The following is a 26,731-nucleotide window of genomic DNA, read 5'->3' on the forward strand; positions in this document are numbered from 1 at the left end:
AGATTTATTTCCAAGAATTAGGTTGCATGTAGACAAAATTATCATAAGACAAAGAAATACAAATATGAAGTGTCTTGGGGGCTTGCTTCTCTGTAGAGGGCTTTTGTATGATGTATGAGCATATTGCCTTAGAAGGCAAATATCTACTCCTTGAATAAGTAAGACCAGTCCTACTTCACATATCAGTAGCTAAATTCTTTTGTAAAATTGTGTCTGATAGTTGAAAGTTGGAGAGAGGAGGGAAAGACAATTGAAATCCATGTCTAAATATCACCAAATAACTGTTTTATATAGTGAAAAATCAGTTGGGCTCACAGACCCCTAAAGCTGGAAGGAAAACATGTACATCTGTTATGTAGCAATAAAAATAAAATGTTTAGAAAGTAAAAATAAATAAATAAATAAATAAAATAAAATAAAATAAATAAAAGGCTGAAAGAAAGCTTTGAAATCAGTGTGGTTTTTAAAAATGTATCACTGAAGAAAATGAAAGCCATAGAAGAAAAATGACCTGACCAAGGCCCCACAGCTAACTAGTGGTAGAACCAGCACTTAAATGAGATTAGCATTGTGCACACCAGACAATGCATTGATAAACTAGATTTCAAACTATGGTTGAAATATCAAGTATACTTGCAGATTGGGACGATGTTCCAAGCACAGAAACTTCATATTGTTGGTTTTATTTTAAGAAAAATTCCAAGGGCCAGAGGGCACTGAAATTTTTTCTGTATTGTGCTGAAGGAGAACGAATTAGGTTGCAGTAGAAGTGATTTAAGTGGTAGGTTTTCATTTCACAGTTGATCACAGCAAAGACAGAGACCATTTGGTGCCTTTTTCAGTGTCTGCCAAAAATTACTTCGTGTCTCAAATACTGATTCTTTCATTGATGTGCAGACAGAACTTAGCCCCCAAGGAAGCTGGTGGAGTTGGTTGAATGCCAGAGTTGGTTTATTTCTTTGGTGAAATTAAACTGTTCTTGTACTTCTAAATAGCACTTGATTTCCTTATTTTCTAAAATAAATTTGTTTTCTATGGATGAGCCAATAAAGCTTGTGTTTTATTTAATTATGTTCCTATATTACATATAACCCCCTTTTATACTTTGGCACTTAACTCCTAAATGCCAATTTAGAAAATAGATTTAAAATTGCCTAAAATTAGTGAACTGAGCAGATTTCTATATAGGATAAAATATAAGAAAAATAGTGTTATGAAAAGAGTTGCCCTTTGATATTTCTCATTTCTAATCTTAAGCAGTAAAACATCAGTAAAAAAGTCAGTCTGGACAAAATCTCCATTAAAACCTTAGACCTTAGCTCTCTCTCTCTCTCTCTCTTTCTCTCTCTCTCTTTGGATCCTCTCCAAAACACTGTAAGTAGGTACAATTGAAAGTATATTGGTGCAGAGAGGAAGAACTGCAGAGCCACAACAACTAGGATATAAAAAGAAAGATAATTCATCTTGAGAGTAGGACCATTCCGGTGCATTTTAGAGAGTGGATTTTTGCAATCCTTTTGGATGAATACTTTTTGGAGACTGAGTAATTCCCAAAATTTATTTTAAAATCATCCCACAATTAGAAGCTTGAATCAAGTGACATGACAGCTCACTTTAAATTAGAAGAAAAGCCTCTGTATTTTTGATGCTCTCTGAACCAAAATATACTGATCTATGTATGGATTTTCTAAAGTAAGTTTCACTAGATTTAAAGTAAGGTAATTCACAATTTCATAATTGATAGAAAATGACAGGAAGAGAGGTCAGGCTGGGAATAGAGCAAACCATCTGTATAATATATACTGGGTTGGGCTTTTGAGTTGATTCGAAGTTCCTTACTTCTATCATCAGCCTATCCTGTTATGCAATTAAGGGGTACAGAATAGAACAGTGTTCACATACATAAAGTAGACTTGGAATCTCTAACATTCTCATTCGAGAATTGGATAGTTAGTCCCCATTCCCAAAGTAGTCAATGGGGAGCCAGAAACTATTAAGTCTGTATGTTAGAAAATTATAAAAGTGACATGAAATACATAAAGGCCAACTCCACACTGAAGAGGGCACAGAGCTAAGACTTGCTCAGTCTAAATCAAGAAATTAGGCTAAATGAAACCAAACTAAATCACATTTGGCTTAAAGATCTAAAAATAATGCCATTCATTGCTAATGTTCTCACCAATCTTGTTTTATATTATAGCATTTGGTTAACTACAAAGCAGTATACCATTTATGAATGCAACCCTGAGAACACTTTTGCTTTGCTCAATCTTGTAAAGAGGAAAACTCAGGCAATTGTCTATATTATTAATGACATAAAATAGACCTGTTCACCTTAAAATCAAAATAATCAAAGTCAATGATATTTACTTGATTTTTCTGAAGATGTTGCTAGTATAGAAATAGTCTTGGAGAGGTTTACGAAACCATCTGTCTTAATCAAAAGCTATTATGATCTATTCAAGCCAATCTTAAAGAATACCCTTCTTATAAAAACACCTACAACGCACTTTGGGAAATGTTAATGTTAAAAAGTAGAGAATTCAGGAAATCCCAGCTGCAATATGAAGTGATTCAATGTATTTCAGAAAAGCAAAATAGAAAATCTAGAAAATTTAAAAAGAGGTATTGATTCCATAGATGACTGCATTTGGTACAAAAATGCAATTACAGTATCCATTCATTTAAGGATAATTTTAATTCAAATGCTTTCTTCAAAACTGTCTGCAAGTGTAAATTAGCACAACCATTATGAAAAACAGTATGGGGGTTCCTCAAAAAATTAAAAAAAGAACTACCATATGATCCAGCAATCCCATTTCTGTATATATATCCAAAGAAAATGAAATCAGGATCTCTAAAACATTTGCACCCCCATGTTTATTGCAGCCCTACTCACAGTAGCCAAGACACAGAGTCAACCTAAATGACCATAAACAGATGAATTGATAAAGAAAATGTGGTATATATGCACAATGGAATACTATTCAGCCATAAAAAGAAATGAAATCCTGTCATTTGTGACAACAAGGATGAACCTGGAGGACATTATATTAAATGAAATAAGTCAGACCCAGAGAAATAAATACTGCATGATCTCACTCATGTGGAATCTAGAAAAGTTGATCTCTTAGAAGCAGAGAGGAGAATGCTGTGTACTAGAAGCTAGGCTGGTTGGGAGGAGAGATAGGGAGATATTGGTCAAGGAATACATAACTACAGTTAAATTAGAGAAATAAATTTCAAGAGATCTATTGTATATCAAGGTGACTATAGTTAATAATGATATAGTGTATTCTTAAGAAATGTAAAGAGAATGTATGCTACGTGCTCTTACACAAAAATGATAACTATGTGAGATATTGCACCATTCCACAATATATATACTTCAAAACATCATGTTGTACATGATAAAAACACACAATGTTATTGACCAATTAAAATAATAATAATAAATTATCTGCCCCCTCTCCCTCTTGAGATTCTACTTATGAGTATTGGACTTGTTGAATCTCAGCTAAGCATGCTTTATATTTGCTAACATATGATAACATATGATAAGCATCCAAAAATTGTTTGTCGACCTGAAGTGTAGTTTAAGAAAATTTGCAAACTATTTTGTATGTGAAACAAATGAGGCATTAGGAATTTAATTTCTGTGTCTAAGTCAAATATATTAATGCACTTATATATGCATGGTAGTTGCAAATAACTACTCAATCCAACAAATGAAAATTAACCAGGAAGGTCTTGACAGCTCCAAGGATATGGACATAAATAATACGTTTCAGCATATTGGCAGCACTAACCCATTTGTAACCCAGTCCAATCTAAATTGGAGGAAAAATAATTTAGGTTGTTCATAATTACTATAGTAGGGTATTCTCTGACTTCAAATGAGTAGAAACAAAGACAGTCTTTCATGCTGAGTAGACAGATAACCACGACTGGAATTACCCACAGCACTTGCACCACTAAGATGTAAGTAATTGTGCTCAGAAAAAAATTGATAGCAAATAGACATACATAAGGATACACAATACTTGCAGGTCGAAATGGTTGAGAGGGAGAAATAGTGCATACACCTAGTTGTATTGGTATAGATTAAGTCTGGCTACACATAGAAGTGACCTAAATTATAGTAATTTAAATATGACAGAATTATTTGTCTCTCATATAAAACAAGTGCTGAGGTAGACCGTTAAGGGATGGTGTGGCAGGTCCACCATCATCAGAACGCCAGACTTGTCCAGTTTTTATCAGCTTGATTCTGATGATATGGCCTTATTTTTATGATTCAAGATGGCTACTGCTGCAGTAGTCACCATCTTCAGCTTTCAAACAGCAGGATGGAGGAAGAAAGCAAGCAAGCTGTGTATCCCTCTGTTAAAAAGACACCTCTGGAAGTCCCACACAGAATTTCCACTTACTTCTCATTGGTGGAAGCATCCTTATATGCTACCTGCAGGTGCCAGGAAGGCTGGAAAATATGGTCTTTTAGTGTGTACCTGTAAACATCAAGGTTCTGTTAATTTCAGTAGAAGAGAATACATAATTGGTAGCTAACCAGCAATCTCTAGAAAGCCTACTTTGGGGACAATGAGCAAGTTAAGGAAAATCTTGCTTAACTGGGAACCAATTAGTTCTTTTGTTTTTTTGCATCCCTGACACCACCAGCAGTTTTCATAGTTTGGCATCTTTTACTGATCACAAGTACCATGTATGTCTTATTGACAACACATCTATTAGTAATTTTCGTATTTACCAGAGAGTGAAATATCACATTGATTAGGGATTGTTGAATGTATTTCATTTATATTCTATTATATTGAATTTATTCAATTCTGTTTTCTGTAGGGAAGGGATCTGAATAAGGTGGGATGATGTCTTGACTTCTGATATCACCATAAACCTTTCTTAATAGATGATTTTACATATCTGGCTATTTTGGAATATGGCTCCTGAAGATAATATAGCTTATTTCCATAACAGTTTCTATTAGGCTGGTTGTATATATAAATTGTTGGGGAAAAAATACCTTCTCTAAGTGAGAGAAATGATCATTCTAGTTAGGGGTAGGCAAAGTTAAGAGAATACGTAGTGTGTAATACTGAGCCTGTTTTTAGATAGCTGCCTTCTGCTTCCTTTCACATTTTTCCTCCTCTGTTTTCTTCTTTGTCATAGCTACTTTCTCCAGGCTCCTGCAGGGCTTGGCCTTTTCCATTTTAATGCTAAAAGAAACAAGAGCAGTGGAGTGTGCTATATGACATATTTGGAAAGGTGGTAAATATTTAATAGATGATATGGTAAATAATGTATATAATTTAGCAAGAAACAATGTAAATATTTCATGGACTGCAGTGCAGCTGTTAGGCTGAAATTAAACCTGTGAGCCTAGAGAAAAGCTGCAGTTCAAGACGTCCTCTTCTGATGAGAGCACTTGCTTCTCTGGTATCTATAGTCCACAACCTTGGAGAAGTGGTTGGCACTTAAGGATATCTTGGATATCCCCTGATAGGAAGTGGTGATAAGAGTAACTCAAGATAGTGAATAATTCAAATGCCAATTAGACTTTGGGGTAAAATTTTGGGTATTTGAGAAGTGGATTTCTTTATTAATTACATTATTATTAGGATGATATTGAAGACATTTTATTATCTTATATATTCATGGACTATGGGATGCTCTCCCATGATGAATTTGCCATGTATGATCCACTGTTAGTAAACGCAAGAGTGTCTGTGCTGTCCTTTCTTCTCTCTGAACTTTGTTGGTAATCAATTTCTATAAGGAAATTAATGCGTCTCTCTGGTCTACCTGGAAAATAGAAGAACTAAACAAAATCCAGAATCTGGGACATCACATAAAGGCCAAGTTGAAAATATAGTTGTTTATATGCTATCAATCTTCTGCTGGGTATGCGTTATATCCCTAGCACTGTAATAAGTGCAACAGAAAATATAAACATTATGTAAGAAATGTCCTCTTGCCTAAGAAAGTTATAATTGGAGAGACAAAATTAATTCATAAGAAACAATTAAAAACCAATCAAATACTAAACAAACAAAAAGTGTCTTTTTAATAATAACTCTAGTATTATGAAATGGACTGAATTTACTGCAAATTCATGTTACTTAACTTGAAGTAGGCACTCTCTGCTGCTCTGTAGACCTTTTTAGCCACGTCTTGGCCTGGTATCACATTTCTCTAGAAGAGGTGGTCCTATCATTGTCTAGTATTCCCTTCTTCATCCACATTCCTTGCTCTCATTAGATGGTTTTAGTCATATTTTTTCTGAGGCAATTAAAGGTATTTTCTTTTCAATCTTAATACATCTACATATGTCTTCAATTATTTTCTTCTCCTCCCTCCTCTCTTAGAGGCAGAAGTCACTATTTTTCCAAGGTGAAAATTTCTTATGTAGGGAAGGCTATTCCTTCCTACTCCATCAGAAATGTGGTCCTTCAATTATCCTTTCTTTGTTTGTGTCTTCATTTTCTTGACCTCATTTGCTTAAAGTTTTCGTGTACATTCAGTCAACTTTCCTTATGATGCCAAAATGAGATGATGATGATGATGATGATATTTATCATTTATTGAACATCCAGGTCTAAGCACTATGCTAGGCTCTAGGCTGAGATTCAGCCTCCTTAGGCAGTTGGTGTGCTCATTGGTACTAGAGTGTCTTTGCTTCTAGGCCCTCTTAATGGACAGAGCTAGGGAACATAAGTATGTATATACATACCCATGTACATCTTTATTTCTATAGCTATCTGTTTATATGTTTAAAATGCTGAATTCATACTGATTCTAATCCAATACCACAAGGTTCATTCCAGTCTTTCTTGTTTTCTAATTTGTAATTCATTCAAAGACAGTGAGAAAATTCGTTCTCATTCTTCACAATATATTAACTGATTTGCTTAATCTTGAAACATTTATAAATTAATTTAAGAATTGCTAACCCTTTGCTCCTATGAAAAGTCAACCTACTTATTTGGAGTACAATATTTGTTTACCAGTCTGTATGTCTTTAACCTGAGGCTGTAGAGTGAAAATAGTATCTTCAATAATTACTTCAGTAAATTACCATCCCCCTACCTACCTTCAATGTGATTATGCTTATGTTGTTTATGTGACAATCTTATTTATTTCTGCTTGTACTTCATTTCCAAGTCTGTCTCCCATCCTTGTTAAATGTATGTATGTATAGTTTTTTGTTTATGTTTTCATATATTTACTTATTTATTAGTATGTAAAACATGAGCCTGGTTGCAAAAATTAAAACTATTCAGAAAAATATACTTAGAAAAGTCTAACTTAGACTCAATCCCTTCTAACTCATTCCTATCTACCATTCTTTCTTTTATCTTTATTCACCCCTCGTGAGTAACTAATCCTTTTAGTTTCTAACTTATCTTTCCTATTTTTTCCTAAAAATGAGCAGATATCTGTGCACAATAATCTGTTACTTTCATGTAACCATTACACAAAAGTAGCATAACATAGATACTCTTGGCACTTAAGTTTTTCATTTAATAATATATCGTGAATGTTACTCCATATCAGTTTACGTATTCTTCTTCATTCTTTTTTGCAGTTGCATAACAACCCATTATGTAGATGCACTATAGTGTATTCAACCATTGTCTTAAGTGAGGACATTTAGGATATTTTCACTACTATGTATTTCAAAAAATTGCTGCAGCAAATAACCTTGTGTATTTTTGTACTGTTGAAAGTATATTTTCTGAGTAAATTCCTAGAAGATGAACTGATGGCTTGAATGATAAACCCATGTATATTTTTGTTATATATTGTCCAATTCTCCTTCATAAGAGTTATACCAATTTGTATTCCCACCAGAATATGAATCTGTACATATGAGTGCATGTTTCCTCACAGCCTCACTAATAGAATGAGTTGTCATACATTTTTAAATAATGTTTTTACATATTTTAGAAGAGTTATAAAATGTACAGAATAATTGTGAAGATAGTGCAGAAAATTCTCATATGCTTCACACCCAGTTTTCCCTAGTGACAGTTAATATTGAATGTCAACTTGATTAGATTGAAGGAAGCAAAACATTGTTCCTAGGTATGTCTGTGAGGGTGTTGCTGAAGGAGATTAACAATTGAGTCAGTGGACTGGGAGAGGCAGATCCACCCGCAATCTGGGTTGTCACCATCTCATCATAATCAGCTGCCAACATGGTTAAAATAAAGCATGCTTCCTGCCCTCCAACATTAAACTCTAAGTTCTTCAGCTTTTGGACTCTTGGACTTACACCAGTGATTTGCCAGGGGTTCTTGGGCCATCGGACACAGACTGAAGGCTGCACTGTCGGCTTCCCTACTTTTGGGGTTTTGGACCATGGACTGGCTTTGTTCCTCACCTTACAGATGGCCTATTGTGGGGCTTTACCTTGTGATCCTATGAGGCAATACTCCTTAATAAACTCCCTTTCATATATACATCTATTACTTCTGTCCCTTTAGAGAACCCTGATTAATACAGATTTTGGTACTGGGAGTCATTTTAGAGGAAGAGAATTTTAAGGATGGATTTCTTTAGTTGGTTTTGGGGTTTCAGGAGTTGGCCACTTAACATGATTAGACCCCAAAATGCTAAGAACTCTACTTCTAATAGTATGGAGAACACTGATAGTCTTTGGCATGAACTGTTTAGAGTGTTATATAAAATAAATGCCTTTGATACTCCTGATTCACTGCTGGTGAGAGGCAAGAAGTTTAGGGGCTCTATACACAATACCTTTGGCCCTATGTGGAGAACCAAGGAATATAATGAAGTTAGTTGGTTGCACCTAGGTTTGCCGGACAAAGTAAAGAAAGAAAAGGATGAGCTCAGGGATTCTAACTCCCGGCTCCAGAAGCACATACTGAGTCTCAATTCTTCTAAGGTTACCCTGAGTGAGAGTCTTATCTCCTGTGGACAAAGGGAAAAAATTGCAGAAAATCAAACACAAGCTCTCATCATGAGAGTGGCTGACCTGCAACAAAAGGTGCATGATCAGCCTCATGAAGTGTCTACTGTTAAAGTGAGGGCATTGATTGGAAAAGAATGGGACTTTGCAACTTGGAATGGAGACATGTGGGAGGACCCTGATAAGGCTGTGGACACTAAGCTCCTAAATTCTGATAAGCCTCATTTGCCAGAGGAAACAGTTTCCCCACACCCAGTGGTGGCAACATCCCTTCCCCCACCCAGGCTGCCATCAGCCTTTCCACCTCTGCTGAGGAGATTAACTATGCACTGCCTGAAGCAACATGATGACCTCCCCTAAAGCCGTTGCCAGGCAAGGCAATGCTGATTCCCCTTTACGACCTGCCCCCAACACCCTTGTTTGCTTCTAGAGCTATAACTAAAGTCCCAGCAGATCCCTAGAGGTGAAACACAGAGTGTGACCCACAAGGAGGTATGCTATGCTCCAAAAGAATTGCTTGAATTTTCTAATTTATATGAGCAGAAATCTGGAGAACAGGCATGGGAATGGATATTAAGGGTGTGAGATAATGGTGGAAGGAACAAAAGTTGGATCAGGCTGAATGTATTGATATGGGCCCACTAAGCAGGGATCCTGCATTTAATGTTGCAGCTCAGGGAGTTAAAAAAGGTTCTAATAGTTTATTTGCTTGGTTAGCTGAAATATGGATCAAAAGATGACCCACTGTGAGCAAGCTAGAAATTCCTGATCTCCCTTGGTTTAATGTAGGGGAAGGGATCCAAAGGCTTAGGGAGATTGGGATGCTGGAGTGGATTAGTCACTTTAGACCTATTCATTCCAGTTCGGAGGGTCCAGAAGACATACCCTTCACCAATACTTTGTGAAATATATTTGTGAGGTGAGCGTCTGGATCCTTGAAGAGCTCTATGATTGCTCTTCTCTGTATGCCAGATCTAACAATGGGAACCTCAGTAACTCAATTAGAAAATTTAAAGGCAATGAGAGTAATTGGATTCTGAGGCAGCAGGGACCAAGTGGCAGCACTCAACCGTCAAAGGCAAGGTGGGCACAGTTAACATAATGGACAGCAGAGGCAAAGAAGCAATCAGAATAGTCTGACTCATGTAGAGCTCTGGTGTTGGCTAATTAATCATGATGTTCCTAGAAGTGAAATTGACAGGAAGCCTACTGCATTCTTACTTAATTTGAATAAGCAGAAAACTTCCAGTCTGACTGTACAAAAAGACTAATTTGAATTATAAAAACAGAGAATTATGGCTCCTCAATCAATTTTTAGACTTGAATCAGTTTACAGACCCAGAACTCCTTGAATCAAGGGGAGACCGGGTCCCCTTGAGGAAGGACTCCACTTCACTACCAACAATTTATGCTATTAATCCTTCTCCTATCCTTCCCCAAGGAGACCTCCAGCATTTTACCAGAGTAACTGTGCATTGGGGAAAGGGGAATGATCAGACTTTTCAGGGACTATTGGATACTGGCTCTGAGCTGACATTGATTCCAGCAGACCCAAAACGTCATTGTGGTCCTCCAGTTAAAGTAGGGGCTTATGGAGATCAGGTAATTAATGGACTTTTAACTCAGATCCAACTTACAGTGGGTCCAGTAAGTCCCCGGGCTCATCCTGTAGTCATTTCCTTAATGCCAGAATGCATAATTGGCATACACATACTTAGCAGCTGACAGAATCCCCACATTGGCTCCATGACTGGTAGCATGAGGGCTATTATGGTGAGAAAGGCCAAATGGAAGCCATTAGAGCTGCCTCTACCTAGAAATATAATAAATACAAAACAATATCACATCCCTAGAGGGATTGCAGAGATTAGTTTCACCATCAGGGGCTTGAAAAATGCAGTGGTGGTGATTCCCACCACATCTGTGTTCACCTCTCCTATTTGGCCTTTGCAGAAGACAGATGGATCTTGGAGAATGACAGTAGATCATTGTAAGCTTAACCAAGTAGTGACTCTAATTACAGCTGCTGTACCAGATGTGGCTTCATTGCTTGAGCAAATTAACACATCTCCTGGTACCTGGTATACAGCCATTGATTTGGTAAATGCCTTTTTCTCCATTCCTGTCCATAAGGCCCAGCAGAAGCAATTTGCCTTCAACTGACAAGGCCAGCAATATACCTTTACTTTCCTACCTCAGGGGCATATCAAATCTCTGGCTTTGTGTTATAATCTTCTTCGCAAAGATCTGAATCACTTTTCCCTTCCACAAGATATCACACTGGTCCATTACATTGGTGACATTATGCTGGTTGAATCCAGTGAGCGAGAAGTACCAAACACATTGGACTTATTGGTGAGATATTTGTGTGCCAGGGGATGGGAAATAAATCTGACTAAAATTCAGGGACCTTCAACCTCAGTGAAATTTTTAGGGGTCTAATGGTGTGGGGCCTGTCAAAATATTCCTTCTAAGGTGAAAAATAAGTTGTTGCATTTGGCCCCTCCTACAACCAAGAAAGAGGCACAATGCCTAGTGTGCCTATTTGGATTTTGGAGGCAACACATTTCCCATCTGGGCATGTTACTCTGGCCCATTTATCGAGTGACCAAAAAGGCTGCCAGTTTTGAGTGGGGTCCAGAACAGGAGGGACTCTGGAAGGGGTCCAGGCTGCTATGCAAGCTGCTCTGCCACTTGGGCCATATGATCAGTGGATCCAATGGTGCTTGAGGTGTCAGTGGCAGATAGAGATGCTGTTTGGAGCCATTGCCAGGCCCCCATAGGTGAATAACAGTGGAGGCCTCTCAGGTTTTGGAGCAAAGCCCTGCCATCCTTTGCAGATTACTACTCTCCCTTTGAGAGACAGCTCTTGGCTTGCTACTGGGCTATGGTAGAAACAGAACATTTGACTATTGGTCATCAAGTTACCATATGACCTGAGCTGACTGTCATAAATTGGGTGCTTTATAAGCCATCTATTCATAAAATTGGGCATGCATAGCAGCATTCCGTCATCAAATACAAGCGGTATATATGTGATTGGGCTCGAGCAGGTCTGGAAGACACAAGTAAGTTATGTGATGAAGTGGCTCAAATGCCTATGTTCTCCACTCCTACCAAGCTGCCTGCCCTCCCCCAGTCTGCACTGATGGTCATATGGATAGTTCCCTATGATCAGTTGACAGAAGAAGAGAAGACTAGGACTTGATTCACAGATGGTTCTGCATGATATGCAGGCACCCCCCAAAAGTGGACAGCTGCTGCACTACAGCCCCTTTCTAGGGCATCCCTTAAGGACAGTGGTAAAGGAAAACCTTCCCAGTGGGCAGAACTTTGAGCAGTGCACCTGGTTGTGCACTTTACTTGGAAGGAGAAATGGCCAGATGTGTGACCATATACTGATTCATGGGCAATAGCCAGTGGTTGGCTGGATAGTCAGGGACTTAGAAGAAGCATAATCAGAAAACTGGTGACAAAGAAATTTGGGAAAGAGGTATGTGGATGGACATCTCTGAGTGGTCAAAAACTGTGAAGATATTTGTATCTCATGTGAATGCTCACCAATGGGTGACCTCAGCAGAGGAGGATTTTAATCAAACGGATAGGATGACTTGTTCTATGGACACCACTCTGTCTCTCTCTCCAGGCACCCCTGTCATTGCCCAATAGGCCCATGAAAGAAGTGGCCATGGTGGCAGGGATGGAGTTCACCCATGGGCTCAGCAACATGGACTTCCACTCACCAAGACCGATCTGGCTACAGCCACCACCGAGTGCCCTCTTTACTGGCAGCAGAGACCAACACTGAGCCTTTGATATAGCACCAATGCTCTCAGTGATCATTGCCTGTGACAAAGGCACTCAGTCTACAGCTAAAGAAGTGTGACAGTGCACTAGTGCTCATGGAATTCACTGGTCTTTCTATGTGCTCCATCATCCTGAAGGAGCTGGAATGATAGAACAATGGAATAGCCTCTTGAAGTCACAATTACAATGCTAATTAGGTGACAATACTTTGCAGGGCTGTGGCAAAGTTCTCCAGAAGGCTGTGTATGTCCTCAATTTGTGTCCAGTACATGGTACTGTTTCTCCCATAGTCAGGATTCATGGGTACATTAATCAAGGGGTGGAAGTGGAAGTGGCACCACTCACCGTCACCCCTAATGAACCATTAACAAAATTTTTGCTTCCTGTTCCCATCACATTATGTTCTGCTGGCCTAGACGTCTTAGTTCCAGAGGGGGGATTGCTGCCATCAGGAGACACAATGATTCCATTGAACTTGAAGTTAAGCTTGTCACCTAGCCACTTTGGGCTCCTCCGACCTCTAAGTCAATGGGCTAAGAAAGGAGTTACAATGTTGGTTGGAGTGACTGACCCAGACTATCAAAATGAAATCAGTCTACTAATCCACAATGGAAGAAGGAAGAGTATATGTAGAATACAGGAGATCCTTTAGGGCATCTTTTACTATTACCACGCCCTGTGATTAAGGTCAATGGGAAACTACAACAGCCAAATCCAGGCAGGACTACAAATGGCCCAGACCCTTCAGGAATGAATATTTGGGTCACTCCACCAAGAAAAAAACACAACCCACTGAGGTGCTTGCTGAAGGCAAAGGGTATACAGAATGGGTATATACTAACACACACACATGCACACACACACACCTATCAATCTAACTTTCTTTCTAACCTATCGATCCATCAGTTCTTGTTTATTTTTCTTTCCTTTATTTATATAAATGTATTTAATACATAATACTTTATATATATAATACTTTATATATATATATATATATAACATAGTGAGATGTGTGTGTGTATATATATATATGTGTGTATATATATATTTTTCTTTATTTTGGTGATCAAAGTCAGAGCATTTAGGGTATCCATCACCTGAGTATAATACATTTTTGTAGATTGACTTTTGTATGTTAACTTTGTATTCCTGTGACCTTGTTATACTCTTTTATTTGTCCTGGGAGATTTTCGTGTTGTTGATTTAAAAAAGTTTCTACGTGTACAATAATGTCATCTGTAAGCAAAGACATTTTATTTCTTTGTTTTAATGTATATAACTTTAATTTCATTTTATTGTCTTATTGCAATATATAGCACTGCCAAGACGATACTGAATAAGAGTGATAAAAGATAATATCCTTTTCTTTTTCTGGACCTTAAGTGAAAAACATTCACTTTCTCACTATCAAGTACTTTGTTAACCATAAACTTTTTGAAGATGTTATTTATCACACTGAAAAATATACACTATATTAATACTTTATTAAATTTTTTAAAATTATGAATAGTTTAAGAATTTTGTCATGTATTTTTCCAGTATTAATTAATATGATTGTATGATTTTTTTTTAGTCTGTTTATTTAGGATATTATACAGATTGGTTTTTAAAATTTTTATTTTTTAAAATTTAGTCCAATTTATTTATTTAGTTAGTGAGTGAGTTTAGTTTATTTTGAGTGCAGATGAGGTTTTGCCGTGTTGCCCAAGCTGATCTTGAACATTGGGTTTCTAGAAATCTGCCCACCTCAGCCTCCCAAATTGCTGGGATTACAGGGATGAGCCACCATGCCAGGGCCTGGGTCTCGCTTTGTTCCAAGTCTAGGCTAGTCCCGAAATCCTGGGCTCAAGCGATCCACCTGCCTCAGCCTCTCACAGCACTGAAATTACAGGTGTGAGTCACTACACCCAGCCTGATTTTAAAATCTTGAGCCAATGTTACACAACTGAAATCCTACTTGATGATGGCATATAATTTTATATATTCATTGCTGGATTCAATTGGCTATTTTGTTGAGGATTTTTCCATCTCTGATCAAGGGAGATGTTGGCTTATAGTTTTCCTTTCTTGTAATGTCTTTAGTCTGGTTTTGGAATTAAGGGGATGGTGGCCTCATAGAATGAATTAGGAAGTGTTCCTACTGCTTTTATCTCTTAGAAAAGATTGTGGAGAATTGATATTGTTTCCTCAGTAAGTATTCAATAGAATTCACCAGTGAAACTATCTGGGTTTGTTGTTTTCTCTTTTAGTAAGTTATTAATTATTGATGTAATTTTTAATAGATGCAGGTCTTGCAGATTATTTATTTCTTCTTATATTACTTTTGGTAGTTTGTGTCTTTTAAGGAATTTGACAGCTTCAACTAAATGATCGAATTCGTGGTAAAAAATTGTTCATAGCATTTCTTTATTATCGTTTTAATATACATGCAATCAGTAACAATGACTCATTATGATAGTGATGCTATCAAAAAAAAGTGAAGTCAAAAATTCTTGTTTAACTTAGCTAGATTTGTATCAACTTTATTAATATTTCTATAACAACAGATTTTGTTTCTATAACAATAGATTTTGTTTTCATTCTTTTTTCTATTGTTTCTCTGTGTTCAGTTTCATTGGTTTTTGCTTTAATTTTTATAATGTCACTATTTTCTCCTTTTTTACTTAAATTTTTTGGTTATTTTTCTCTGGTGAAATCTTAGGTCATTAGGCTTAGATTTTTTCCCCTAATATATTTATTTAAGGCTATAAATTATTCTCTAGGCCTTGTTAGCATGGTGTTAGGTATGAAAGAGGAACAACTTTCCAGAATATTTTGAATAATTTTCAACATTTTAATGACCAAATGTCGCCTCATAAGTGTTTATTCAGTGCTATACCTCCCCCCACCACACGTTGTCCTTGGTGAGACAGGAATGCTGGAGTGAAAGGAATATCCTTCTGCCAACTGGAATAAGGCTCTGGTAGTCTTTTTCCTTGTAGAGCAGCTCTTTGTTGTGGAGAACATCATGAGAATATTTCACAATGATTACTCTTCTTCTCCTACTAAAACCAGGAGGGGAACTCCTCAGAATTCTTACTGTGATAACCTACCAGGGTTTCTGAAGGTAAAATTATTAATTTGTAGGAATTTCGTAAAGCTGGGCTGCTAGAAGATTCTCACTCCAATTGCACCTCCTTATTTAGCCTCTATGAATGTGATCAAAATTACCATTTAAGTGGTCCTACCATAGTATGGTTCCAGCCACTCTTGCTTTAGGTAAGCAGATCTTTGCTATGACTCTCTGGATTCTCATCTGTAGAGATTTCCAGATGCTGACTTGCTCCATTACTTCAATTCTCTAATGGGTCCAAGAAAAATCATTAATTTTCAGTTTATCAGGTTTTTTTTTTCTTGTTGTAAGGATGAGAGTGACAACCTCTAAAGTCTTTCACATGTCAGTGTTGAAACCAGAGTCTTGGCATATTTTTAAATCATTGCTTATCTGATAGCAGAGTATTTCAGTGTATTATTAACTTGCATTTCTTTAATTATATGTGATGGATATGTTTTAATATGTTTAAGGGTCATTTCTTTTTGACTTCATTTTTTTGCTAGCATCACTATCACTATCCCATTGATCATTGACTCATTCCAATCCTTCTATGTCCAATGAGTCACTAAGTACTCTTCTAGTAATCTTGCTTATTTTTTATTTTATTTATTTTTTAATGATATTTGAATGTATTTGGTGTGTTTTTGTTGTTGTTGTTAAAACAAGGTTTTATTTTTTATTTTACTTATTTTTTTAATTTTAATTTTTTATTTCAATAGGTTTCCGGGGAATAAGTGGTGTTTTTTACATAGACAATTTCTTTAGTGGTGATTTCCAAGATTTTGGTGTACCCATCACTGAGCAGTGTACACTACCCAATGTGCCAATGTGTAGCCTTTTATCCCTCAGTCCCCTCCCCCATTTCCCCTTAGTCCCCCAAATCCTTTACTGTATCATTCTTCCGCCTTTGTGTCCTCATAGCTTAGCTCCCACTTATGAGTGAGAACATACAATGTTTGGTTTTCCATTCTTGAGTTACTTCAGTTAGAATAATGGTCCCCAACCCCATCCAGTTTGCTGTGAATGCCATTATTCTGCTCCCTTTTATGGCTGATTAGTATTCAATGGTATATAAATATCACATTTTCTTTTTCTCTTTATGCACTTGTTGGTTGATGGGCATTTGGGCTGGCTCCATATTTGTACTGCTTTAATATTGATAAGTGAGGTAGTATTCTATTCATCATGCTAGTTGTTACCTGAATATCTTGTTTTTTTTTGTTTATTGTGTTATTGTTTTATATGCCCTGTGAGATTTATGCTTTAAAGTGGTTCTATTATGGTGTATTCAAGGATTTGTTTCAAGATTTAGAGCTTTTTTTTTCATAGTCTTTCTCTGTCATCCAGACTGGAATGTAGTGGCATGATCCCAACTCACTGTAACCTTCACCTTCCAGGTTCAGGCGATTTTTCTGTCTCAGTCTCCCAAGTGGCTGGAATTAGAGGCACCTGCCACCACACTCAGCTAATTTTTGTATTTTTAGTATAGATGTTATTTCATCAGGTTGGCCAGGCCGGTCTTGAATTCCTGACCTCAAGTGATCCACCCACCTCCGCCTCCCAAAGTGCTAGGATTACAGGCCTGAGCCACCACACCAGGCCTAGGGCACCTTTTAACAGTTATGTATAGCTGGCTTGGTACTGGCAAATTTTCTCAGCATTTGTCTGAAAAAGATGGTATCTTTCCTTCATTTATTAAGCTTAGTTTTGCTGGATACAAAATTCTTGGCCGTTAATTGTTTTATATAAGGATGCTGAAAATAGGAACCCAATTCCTTCTAGCTTGTGAGATTTCTGTTGAGAAATCTGCTGCCAATCCGATAGATTTTCCCTTATAGGTTATCCGGTGCTTTTGCCTCACAGCTCTTAAGATTCTTTCCTTTGTCTTGACCTTAGATAGCCTAATGACTATGTGCCTAGGTGATGATCTTTTTGCAATGAATTTCTGGGGTGTTCTTTAAGCTTCCTGTGTTTCAATGTCTACATCTCTAGCAAGGCCAGGGGAGTTTTCTTGAGTCTTCTCTTCTTCCTCAGGAACACCCATTATTCTTAGGTTCAGTCATTTCATTTGATGCTTCTTGGAGGCTTTGTTCATTTTATAAAAATTGCTTTTTATTTGCCTTTGTCAGATTGGGTTAATTCAAAGGCCTTTTCTTTGAGTTCTGAAGTTCTTTCTTCTACTTCTTTGATTGCTGAGACTTCCAGTGTATTTTGCCTTTCTCTAAGTGGGTCCTTCATTTCAAGAAGTTGTGATTGTTTCATGTTATCTATTTCTCTGTAGATTTTTTCATCCATATCCTGTATCTTTTTATTTTTATTATTTAAGTTGGTATTAGTCTTTCTCTGGTGCCTCTTGAGTAACTTAATAATCAACCTTCTGAATTCTTTTCCTGGCAATTCAGAGATTTATTCTTGTTTATATCCATTGCTGGTGAGCTTGTTTGATATTTTTGTGCATGTTAACAAACCTTGTTTTGTTATATTACCAGAATTGTTTTTCTGGTTCCTTCTCACTTGCATAGACTATCTTAGAGGGAAGATGTGGGGCTCAAGGGCTGTTGTTCAGATTCTTTTGTCCCACAAGGTGCTCCTTCATTGTGCTCTCCCCCTTTCCCTATGGATCAGGATTCCTGAGGGCAAAACTGCAATGATTGCTATTTCTCTTCTGGGTCTAGCAACCCAGTGGAGCTACCTGGCTCTGGGCTGGTACTGGGGAGTGTCTGCAAAGAGTCCTGTGATGTGATGTGTCTTCAGGTCTCTCAGGTGTGAATACCAGCACCTGCTCTGGTGGAGGTAGCTGGGGAGTGAAGTAGACTCTGTGTTAGTCCTTGGTTGTGTTTTTGTTTGGTGTACTTTGTGTTCACTGGCCTCCAGCCAGGAGGTGGCACTTTCAAGACAGCATCAGCTGTTGTAGTATAGGGAGGATACCAGCTTTCCTTAGAGTTGGCTAGTAAGTATTTGGGTTTCTCGGGCAGTGGGCAGGGCTGTAGAGCTCCCAAGGGATTGTTTCCTTTGTCTTTGGCTCCCAGGGCAGGTAGAGAAAGACTGTTAGATGGGGGCAGGGTTAGGTGTGTCTGAGCTCAGACTCTCCTTGGGCAGGGCTTGGTGCTGCTGCTGTGGGTGCTAGGTATGTGGTTCTCAGGCCAATGGAGTTATATCCCCAGGAGGATTATGTTGTGTCATAGAGGTCTCCAGGGAAGTGGGAGAAGAGCAGTGACAGGCCTCAACCAACTCCCACACAACCTGAAAGGCCAGTCTCACTCTGACCCTGCCCCTCCACAGCACCAAATTTATTTCCAGGCAGCCAGTGAGTAGGGCTGAGAACTTGCCCCAGACTACAAGCTTCCCTGCTGAGAAAGAAAGCAGGGCTTTCAGGTTTTGTGCCTCCCCATCTAGCAGTTTCTATGCCATATCTACACTCCTGGTTCACTCCCTACCCCAGATTCTGTCCAACAAACTTTGCCTTTAGTGAAAATTGTTACAAAGTTCAGCTAGAAGTTTTCTTCTCCTTGTGGTCTTCTCCTAGTTCCACTGGCAGCCCTTCCCAAGGATCCCTGCAAGACAAAGTCAGGAATGGCTTCCCTGGGGAATGAGAGTGCCAACAGGGTTCTTCCTGCTGCTTCCTCTACCCCTATATTTCACTTGGCTCTCTGAATTTATCTCAGCTCCAGGTAAGGTCACATCCTTCTCCTGTGATCTGGACCTTCAGGTTCCCCAGTGAGGTTGTGAGTCCAGGGTCAGACATTCCCTCTCTCACACTTTGGGCACTCAGAGTTTTTTAGCTGTCTCATGGAGCCTGCAGCAGCCAGCTGCTTCCTTTAAAGTGTCTGTGGATTCTCTTGGCTTTCCTGGAATGTTTCTGCAGTAGTTCTTGGAGCAAAAGTTTATGAAGTGAGTCTCCACATGCTGCTCTGTCAATCTAAATGGGAGCTGCAAGTTAGCCCTGCCTCCTATCAGCCATTATTTTTTTCTTTCATTTTCTAAATTTAACATTCTTACTGTGGTCACCCTAGTTCAAAATCTGGCACAATATAATAGTTTCCAAAAGGATTCCTCGTATTTGCTCCTTGTCCACTTTTGTCTTATGTTTGTGAGAAGCATGCATTAAACTTCTGAAAGCTTAGGGAAGTTATATAGTAGGATCATTAAGAGGTGAAGATTGAGAGTGAAACAGATCTGGTTTGAATTTAACTTTTTGCCTCTCAAAGCTGTGTGATGTACAAGTCATTCTACTTCTCTTAGCTTCCATTTCCTTACATTGTAAACGAGAATAACAGCAATATTTACTGATAGGTGGTTTTATTGATTAACAAAAGTTAATTATAACCTTATTCAGCCTCTGTCACAGCTTTTATTTATAGATGTTTTACTTTTTCTACTCTTCCCTCCCCATCCCAACACATACGGCAAATGCAAGCGTTTGGTCATAGAAAGCACCACTTGATCAAATGTATGTGACTCAAAATAAGTTCATCTCTTCAATTGGGAAACATTGAATATTGCAGATAGCGTATTAGTAGCATTGTGTTTAGCTATGTGGAAACGATTTTAAAATAGCTTGTTTTGAGCAGAAAGATGAGGGGGAAGGAATTCTAGAATAACATTGCTCACAAATCACAGGCAGTTTTAATAAATGCTATTATTTATATTTGGCCCTTATAAAACACATTAGTTTTTAAATAAAGTAACCTGATTTAGACCAACATAAATGCAAAATTCAGCAGCAGTTACAAATCATACATTCTCAAGAGATCGCAGTACTAAGTTGATTACAAACAGCTGCACTATTCAATTGCCATTGAAATGTTATTCAAAGGACAATTAAACAAAAAGTGTCCACGTATAGCTCTCTATTCTATATTTCTTGCACAGCTCACAGTTTGATACTGACTGACCTTAAATCCATGTGTGCCAGGTATTTTAATCACAGTAATCAAAATATTGGGAAGTCATTTACTAGTTTAAGTACCATTAAGTTTTTGTAAAGACCTATTACAAGAAGAGGAATTTAAATTTATTTCTTAGAGATGTCAAGTTTGTGTATAATAACAGCAGTTATATAAACATGGTCTTTTGAGTTTAAAAGGACATTTTCCCCCAAACAAAACTTAGTAGATAATGTTGAATATAGCCATGCCTGCTATATTTGTTAATGTAGATGCAAATGTTAAATGGTTTAAAATTTTTTGATGAGAATAGTCTTCCTATAAAACATTGTCTTGAAAACAGGAATGTAAAATGGATGCCCTCTTTTGTTTGCATGCAAGTCTCCTTGGAAGTTAGGCATACCTTCTCTCTGACAATCTGAGTGTGGACTTGGAGGCTCACATGGTGCTTACCGACTGGCTTCTCTTTTTTATTTATATAAATGATATGTCACCAATTACTTGCTTTCAAACTATATGGAAAGTGTTATATATTTTAGTGCTAGAGGTCAGTGTGAATTCAATAACAATGAAGAACAAGACTGGAAAATTTTCTAAATAAATATGTGAGTCAAATAATAACAGCATTTTACAAATGTGGGGAAGAAAACAAAGAAACTTTATAACAGAATAAAGCGGGGTATTATTTAAAATGAAAGGGCTCCTTGTACAGGTAGCATATACTCTGAGGCTGGAATGACAAGAAGAAGCAGTTATACAAATTGCTTGGTAAAAAAAAAAGTCTTGAAGGAAGATTGTAGAACAGGAACTAAAGCCCTGATGTAGTTTTCTCTTAGGAACTAAAAATAAAAAGCCATATTAAGGATATAATGAATGAAGGAATGAATGGTACTAAGTAAAACAGAAGAGTTACTTAGGGAAAGGGTTATTCAGAGTTTGTAGATGATGGTAAGGCTTTTCAGTTTCATTCCAAGTGCATTTGAAAATCATTGAGCGGTTTAACCAGGAAGGTAACATAATTAGATTTACATGGTTATATAAAAATATCACTCTGGTTACTGTGTCTAGAATGAATTACTGTGAACTGGTGGTAATAGAGGAACAGAAATGGAAGACCAATTAAAGGCTATCATGGAAACCCATATAAGAGATAAGAATGGTCTGTGCTAAAGTGTGACAATGGACATGGAGAAAATATATGGATTCAAATCTATTTAGAAGGTAGAATTACTAGGATTTTCTGATGAGTTAGAAGTATGTACATGTGTGTGTATATATGTGTGTGAACTATGAGGAAAATAATAGAAACACAGATGCCTTCACATTTTCTGGCTTGAGCAAGTAATTGAAGGGTGCTGTTGCATTCTGAGATTAGTAAGACTTGGAGAGGAACTAATTTGGAGGAAATCAAGAGTTTAATTTTAACATCCAATTTAAAATATCTGTGAGACGCATAAAAGACAGTAAAATAAGATATTGGATATAGGTATCTTGAGCCCAGGAGAAATTTCTAGGCTGGAGATATACATTTAAAAATGAATCTCCATATAGTTAGTAATTGATGCTGTGGAAATTATTGAAAACATCTAGAAAGAGAATAGGTAGGGGAGAGAAGAAAACCCAGAATTGTATCTTAAGGAATTCCAACATGATAGAGGTCTTTTGGAGGAGAAGTCAAAAACAGAGCTGGAGGAGTAGCTAGTGAGAGAGAAGAAAAGGCATGTATATGGTAAAAACTGAGATAATAAAGTATTGTATGAAAAGAGGGATGACAAACTGTAATGAATGCTGCTGAGACATTGAGAAAGGAGAAGACAACAATATTTATTGCTCTGAGCAACATAAAAGTCTCACATACATGGATAACCCAATTTTTTTTTTTTTTTTTTTTTTTGAGACGGAGTCTTGCTCTGTCGCCCAGGCTGGAGTGCAGTGGCTGGATCTCAGCTCACTGCAAGCTCCGCCTCCCGGGTTTATGCCATTCTCCTGCCTCAGCCTCCTGAGTAGCTGGGACTACAGGCGCCCGCCACCTCGCCTGGCTAGTTTTTTGTATTTTTTAGTAGAGACGGGGTTTCACCATGTTCACCAGGATGGTCTCGATCTCCTGACCTCGTGATCCCCCGTCTCGGCCTCCCAAAGTGCTGGGATTACAGGCTGGAGCCACCACGCCTGGCAATAACCCCATTTTTTAAATTAAAAAAGCATAATTGGGACGGAAATTAAAGTAAGCATCCTTATGACAAGAAATTGAATGCAAATATATTGTAGAGTGAGGCCAAATACGCAGACCTATGAGAAGGGTTCCTGCAGGGAAATGAAAGAATATTGTCCTGCATCTGAGATATGGATATTAGAGCCAGTCATACCTGAAGCCAGGAAATAAAGTAGGGCCCCTCACAGATGCAAAGATATTGAGAAGCTTATTTTTGACATTATAGTTGTTTGATTAGAAGCTATGGGTATAGGGAATGTATAAAGTTCCAGAAAGTAAATCACACTCTTCACTGGTTCATTTATGGAATTTAATATCACTACAAGAATGGAAATATTAACAATGATTACAAGACATGGTTTTGCACTGAAGGTCTGAGCCATGCAGAGGCAAACACAAAAATGACTGGAAAGGAAGGAATGTGTAGAAAGAGTAAAGTAAATCTGGGGAGGGAAATAACATAAACATAAAACCTCATACACAAAATGAATGTGTAAACAAAAATTATAAATCATATGAAATAATATTAGAAGTGTCAGCCAATAATTAGAACACAAATTTATTCCAGATAAAATACATTTCATTAAATAGTAAGATAAAATAATGGAATGTATTAGTTACATTCTTGAAGAGATAAATATAGTTACAGTAGTTAAAGAAGAAAAAGTAATTGAAAATCAAAATGAGTAGAAATGAAACTATAATAGGTATTCAGAAAATATAAACATGAGAGATTACAGCACCTGGGTTTAGCACAGAAATAAGAAAAGGTGCATTGAAGAGGGTAGGAGAGACGGTTTTACATTGTCTGCATCATACTTCCCCTAAATCCTAGGTAACATATTCTAGAGAGATATTCCCTCTGTATAAAGGAAGAAGATGCAAGTGAACAATGGACTTTGCTTCAGATCCCAGCACTGGGCCTGTGCCAGTAAAACTCAGCACTTGGCAGACCCCAGATCCAAGGCCCAATACTCCAGGCTGTAATTATAGACTGAGCCACCATGCTTACCCTGGTGCCAGGCAGGATCGCACAGCCCTGAGCTTTATACATGCCTGGCAGACTTGGTCTTAGGGCCTGACATACTGCCAGATAAAACCCCAGGCTCCAGATTGTGCCTAGCACCAGGCTGGCTTCCATGGCCCCAGGCTTCAGGCCTACTTCACACTAGTCCCACCCACTCAGCCCTAGCAGAACCTGGAGACTCAGCCTTCAGGCCAGCCTTTGCCGATACAGACTCCAGGCCCACCTAGCACCAGGACAAGCCCTGTAGCACCAGACTCCAAGACCAACCCAGGTTCCAGACCAGTCCAGAGTTATATTAACTCACATAGCCCCAGGTTTCATGTCTACTCCAGCACAAGGTTGGCACCACTGACCTCAAGCATGAGGCTGACACTCATACACAGACTCACAGACTCCAGGCCTGCCTGGTGTCATGTGAGACCCACTCTTGAGGCTGGTCCCTATAGCTCCAACCTCCAGCAGACTCTGGAGATAGGCCCATCTCAGTAGACTCCAGTGCTGGTTCAGCCCCTATGGACCCAGGATGCAGGACTGCCCGTGTAGACCCGGGTTCCAGGCCTTTTCCCATAGCCTTAGGAACCAGGGTAGCCCTTGTGTACCTAGCCATCAGACCAGCACTCACAGAACAAGCTTCTAGGCTTATCCCAATGGCCCCAGGCCCCAGGCCCCAGGCCAGCCCTCATGGCTCTGGGCATCAGGCCAATCAGCAGCAGTAATTTCAAGCTCCATACCAGTACTGCAGACCCAGGCTTTACACCTGCCTCAGCACCAGGCCAGCTGGAGGCTTCAGGTTGATCCCCATGGCCCTAGGTGCCTGTGGGCCTGCTTCAGCAAACCAAAAGTCCTGGCCCACTTAAGTAGACCCTGGAGCCAGTCTTATCCCAAGCACTTAGGATCCATGTATACCTAGGAAGACCCAGGTTTTAAGTTAGTCTCTTTCCCCACAGACCAAGGAACTAGGCTAGCATTCATGGACTCAGTCTCTAGCATACTCCAGTGCCATGCCAGGCCAGGCCCCATGGGCTCAGCCTCCAGGTCAATCTCAATGCTTGGCTGATCCTTGCAGACTCAGGGTTAAGGCCTACTCAAGTGTCATGTCAGCCTGTGTCTGCCAGATTTAAAGAGAGCCCCCATGAATACAGGCTTCAGGCCCTCCACTGCAAACCAGTACCACCACAGTGGATCCAGACTCCAGACCCAGTCCTGTGGAATACGCACCAAACCCACCAAGCTGCTGCCCTAGGCACCAGGTCAACCTACCTGAACTCCAGTAGCAAGCCCATCCATGAACCAGGCCAGATGGCATCCCCAGAATTTCCAGACAGTCTGACTAATTAAGGGCTTTCCCATGCAAAGCCAGTCTGCAAAGATAGAATAGGGACTTACTTCTTCATATCCACAGATATCAGCAAACAGCCACAAAGATTAGCACCAATCAGGGAAGCACCCCACACCGAAACAAAGTAAAACAGCAGTTTTTTGTTTTGTTTTGTTTTGTTTTTTTAGTTTTCCCAAGATGGCTGCCTAGAAGCATTTCTAGCATGTCTCATCCTTTTAGAAGAATCAAAATACTTTGTAGGCAGTCACACTTTGAGTATATTATCTAAGAGAGAACACAGGAATTCAACAGAAAAGCCAAAGAAATCTCCAAAATTGAGAAAGAAGGGAACAAACAAACAAAAAAACCAGGCAGCTTATATGACCATGACAGACCAGGAACTGAGAGTGAATACCCACCACGAGAGAGGGTGTCTTTCTGCAGTCCACTTTTCCCCTGGGGAATTGTAAAACTCAGCCACCAGAATGCAACTTGATTCTTTCAACCCTGAATCTAACTTAGGGAGTGGCTGATTCATGCCCTGAAACCAAAGCAGCTACAATAAGACTTGTTCTTGATCCTTGCTGTTAACAAACTGTGCATGGTCCAGGGAACCAGTGGTGCTAGTCCAGGCATTAGAAAAACTTGAACACTAGCTTACGAAGCCTGGGCTTGAGTGGAGGATGGAGTCTCACAACCAGGACTGAGAAGCAAACATGGCATGCACCCCAGCTGCTAGCATATCCCCATGAACTGAGCAGGATGAGAGTTGTCACAGAGGCCTGGGCTTGAGCTGAGTGGGGGCTCCTATAGCATAGCGATGAGTTATAGACTAGAAGCAAAGTATCTGGTTTGACTGAACAGCAAACTCAACTGTGACAGCTGGGACAAGGGAAGGAGCCCCACAAGGACTGGGGTGGAAGAGGGACACAGTCCTCCAACCACTGGCCAAAACTGTTGCCAATGTGACTGCCCACATGCTGCCTGTAGCAGGACCTCAGTGCAGTAGTGGTAAAAGCTTACCCAAGCATTTCACCTGAGGCCTGAATACCTCCCCACTTGCCTCCTCCATCACAGCTGGTGCTTGCACTTGCTACTGGCAGACCTGAGTACAAACTCGTCCAGTTTGGATCCACCCAGCTTTGCTTCTCCCTAAGACAGAGTGTGGGGTTCCACAACATAATCCACCAACTGGGATACCTGAGCATGTCTCCTGGTAGACAGAGGTCAGGAATTTACATTCTATTGCTATCACTTTGGGTGGCTCATACGTGCAAGGGCCACCTACTGGCCTGGAGGCCAACCCACTGCAACCACTGTCACTACTGACAACACAAGGGTACAGCACTTGGGAAACAGAAAAGTACATCATCACCCCTGCTACAACCATCAACTATGCCAGCCTGGCTTCCCAGGAGTATGAGAACCTGCTCAACCACT

The sequence above is a fragment of the Piliocolobus tephrosceles genome, chromosome 12, assembly GCF_002776525.5.
Source record: "Piliocolobus tephrosceles isolate RC106 chromosome 12, ASM277652v3, whole genome shotgun sequence".
Taxonomy (NCBI): Eukaryota; Metazoa; Chordata; class Mammalia; order Primates; family Cercopithecidae; genus Piliocolobus; species Piliocolobus tephrosceles.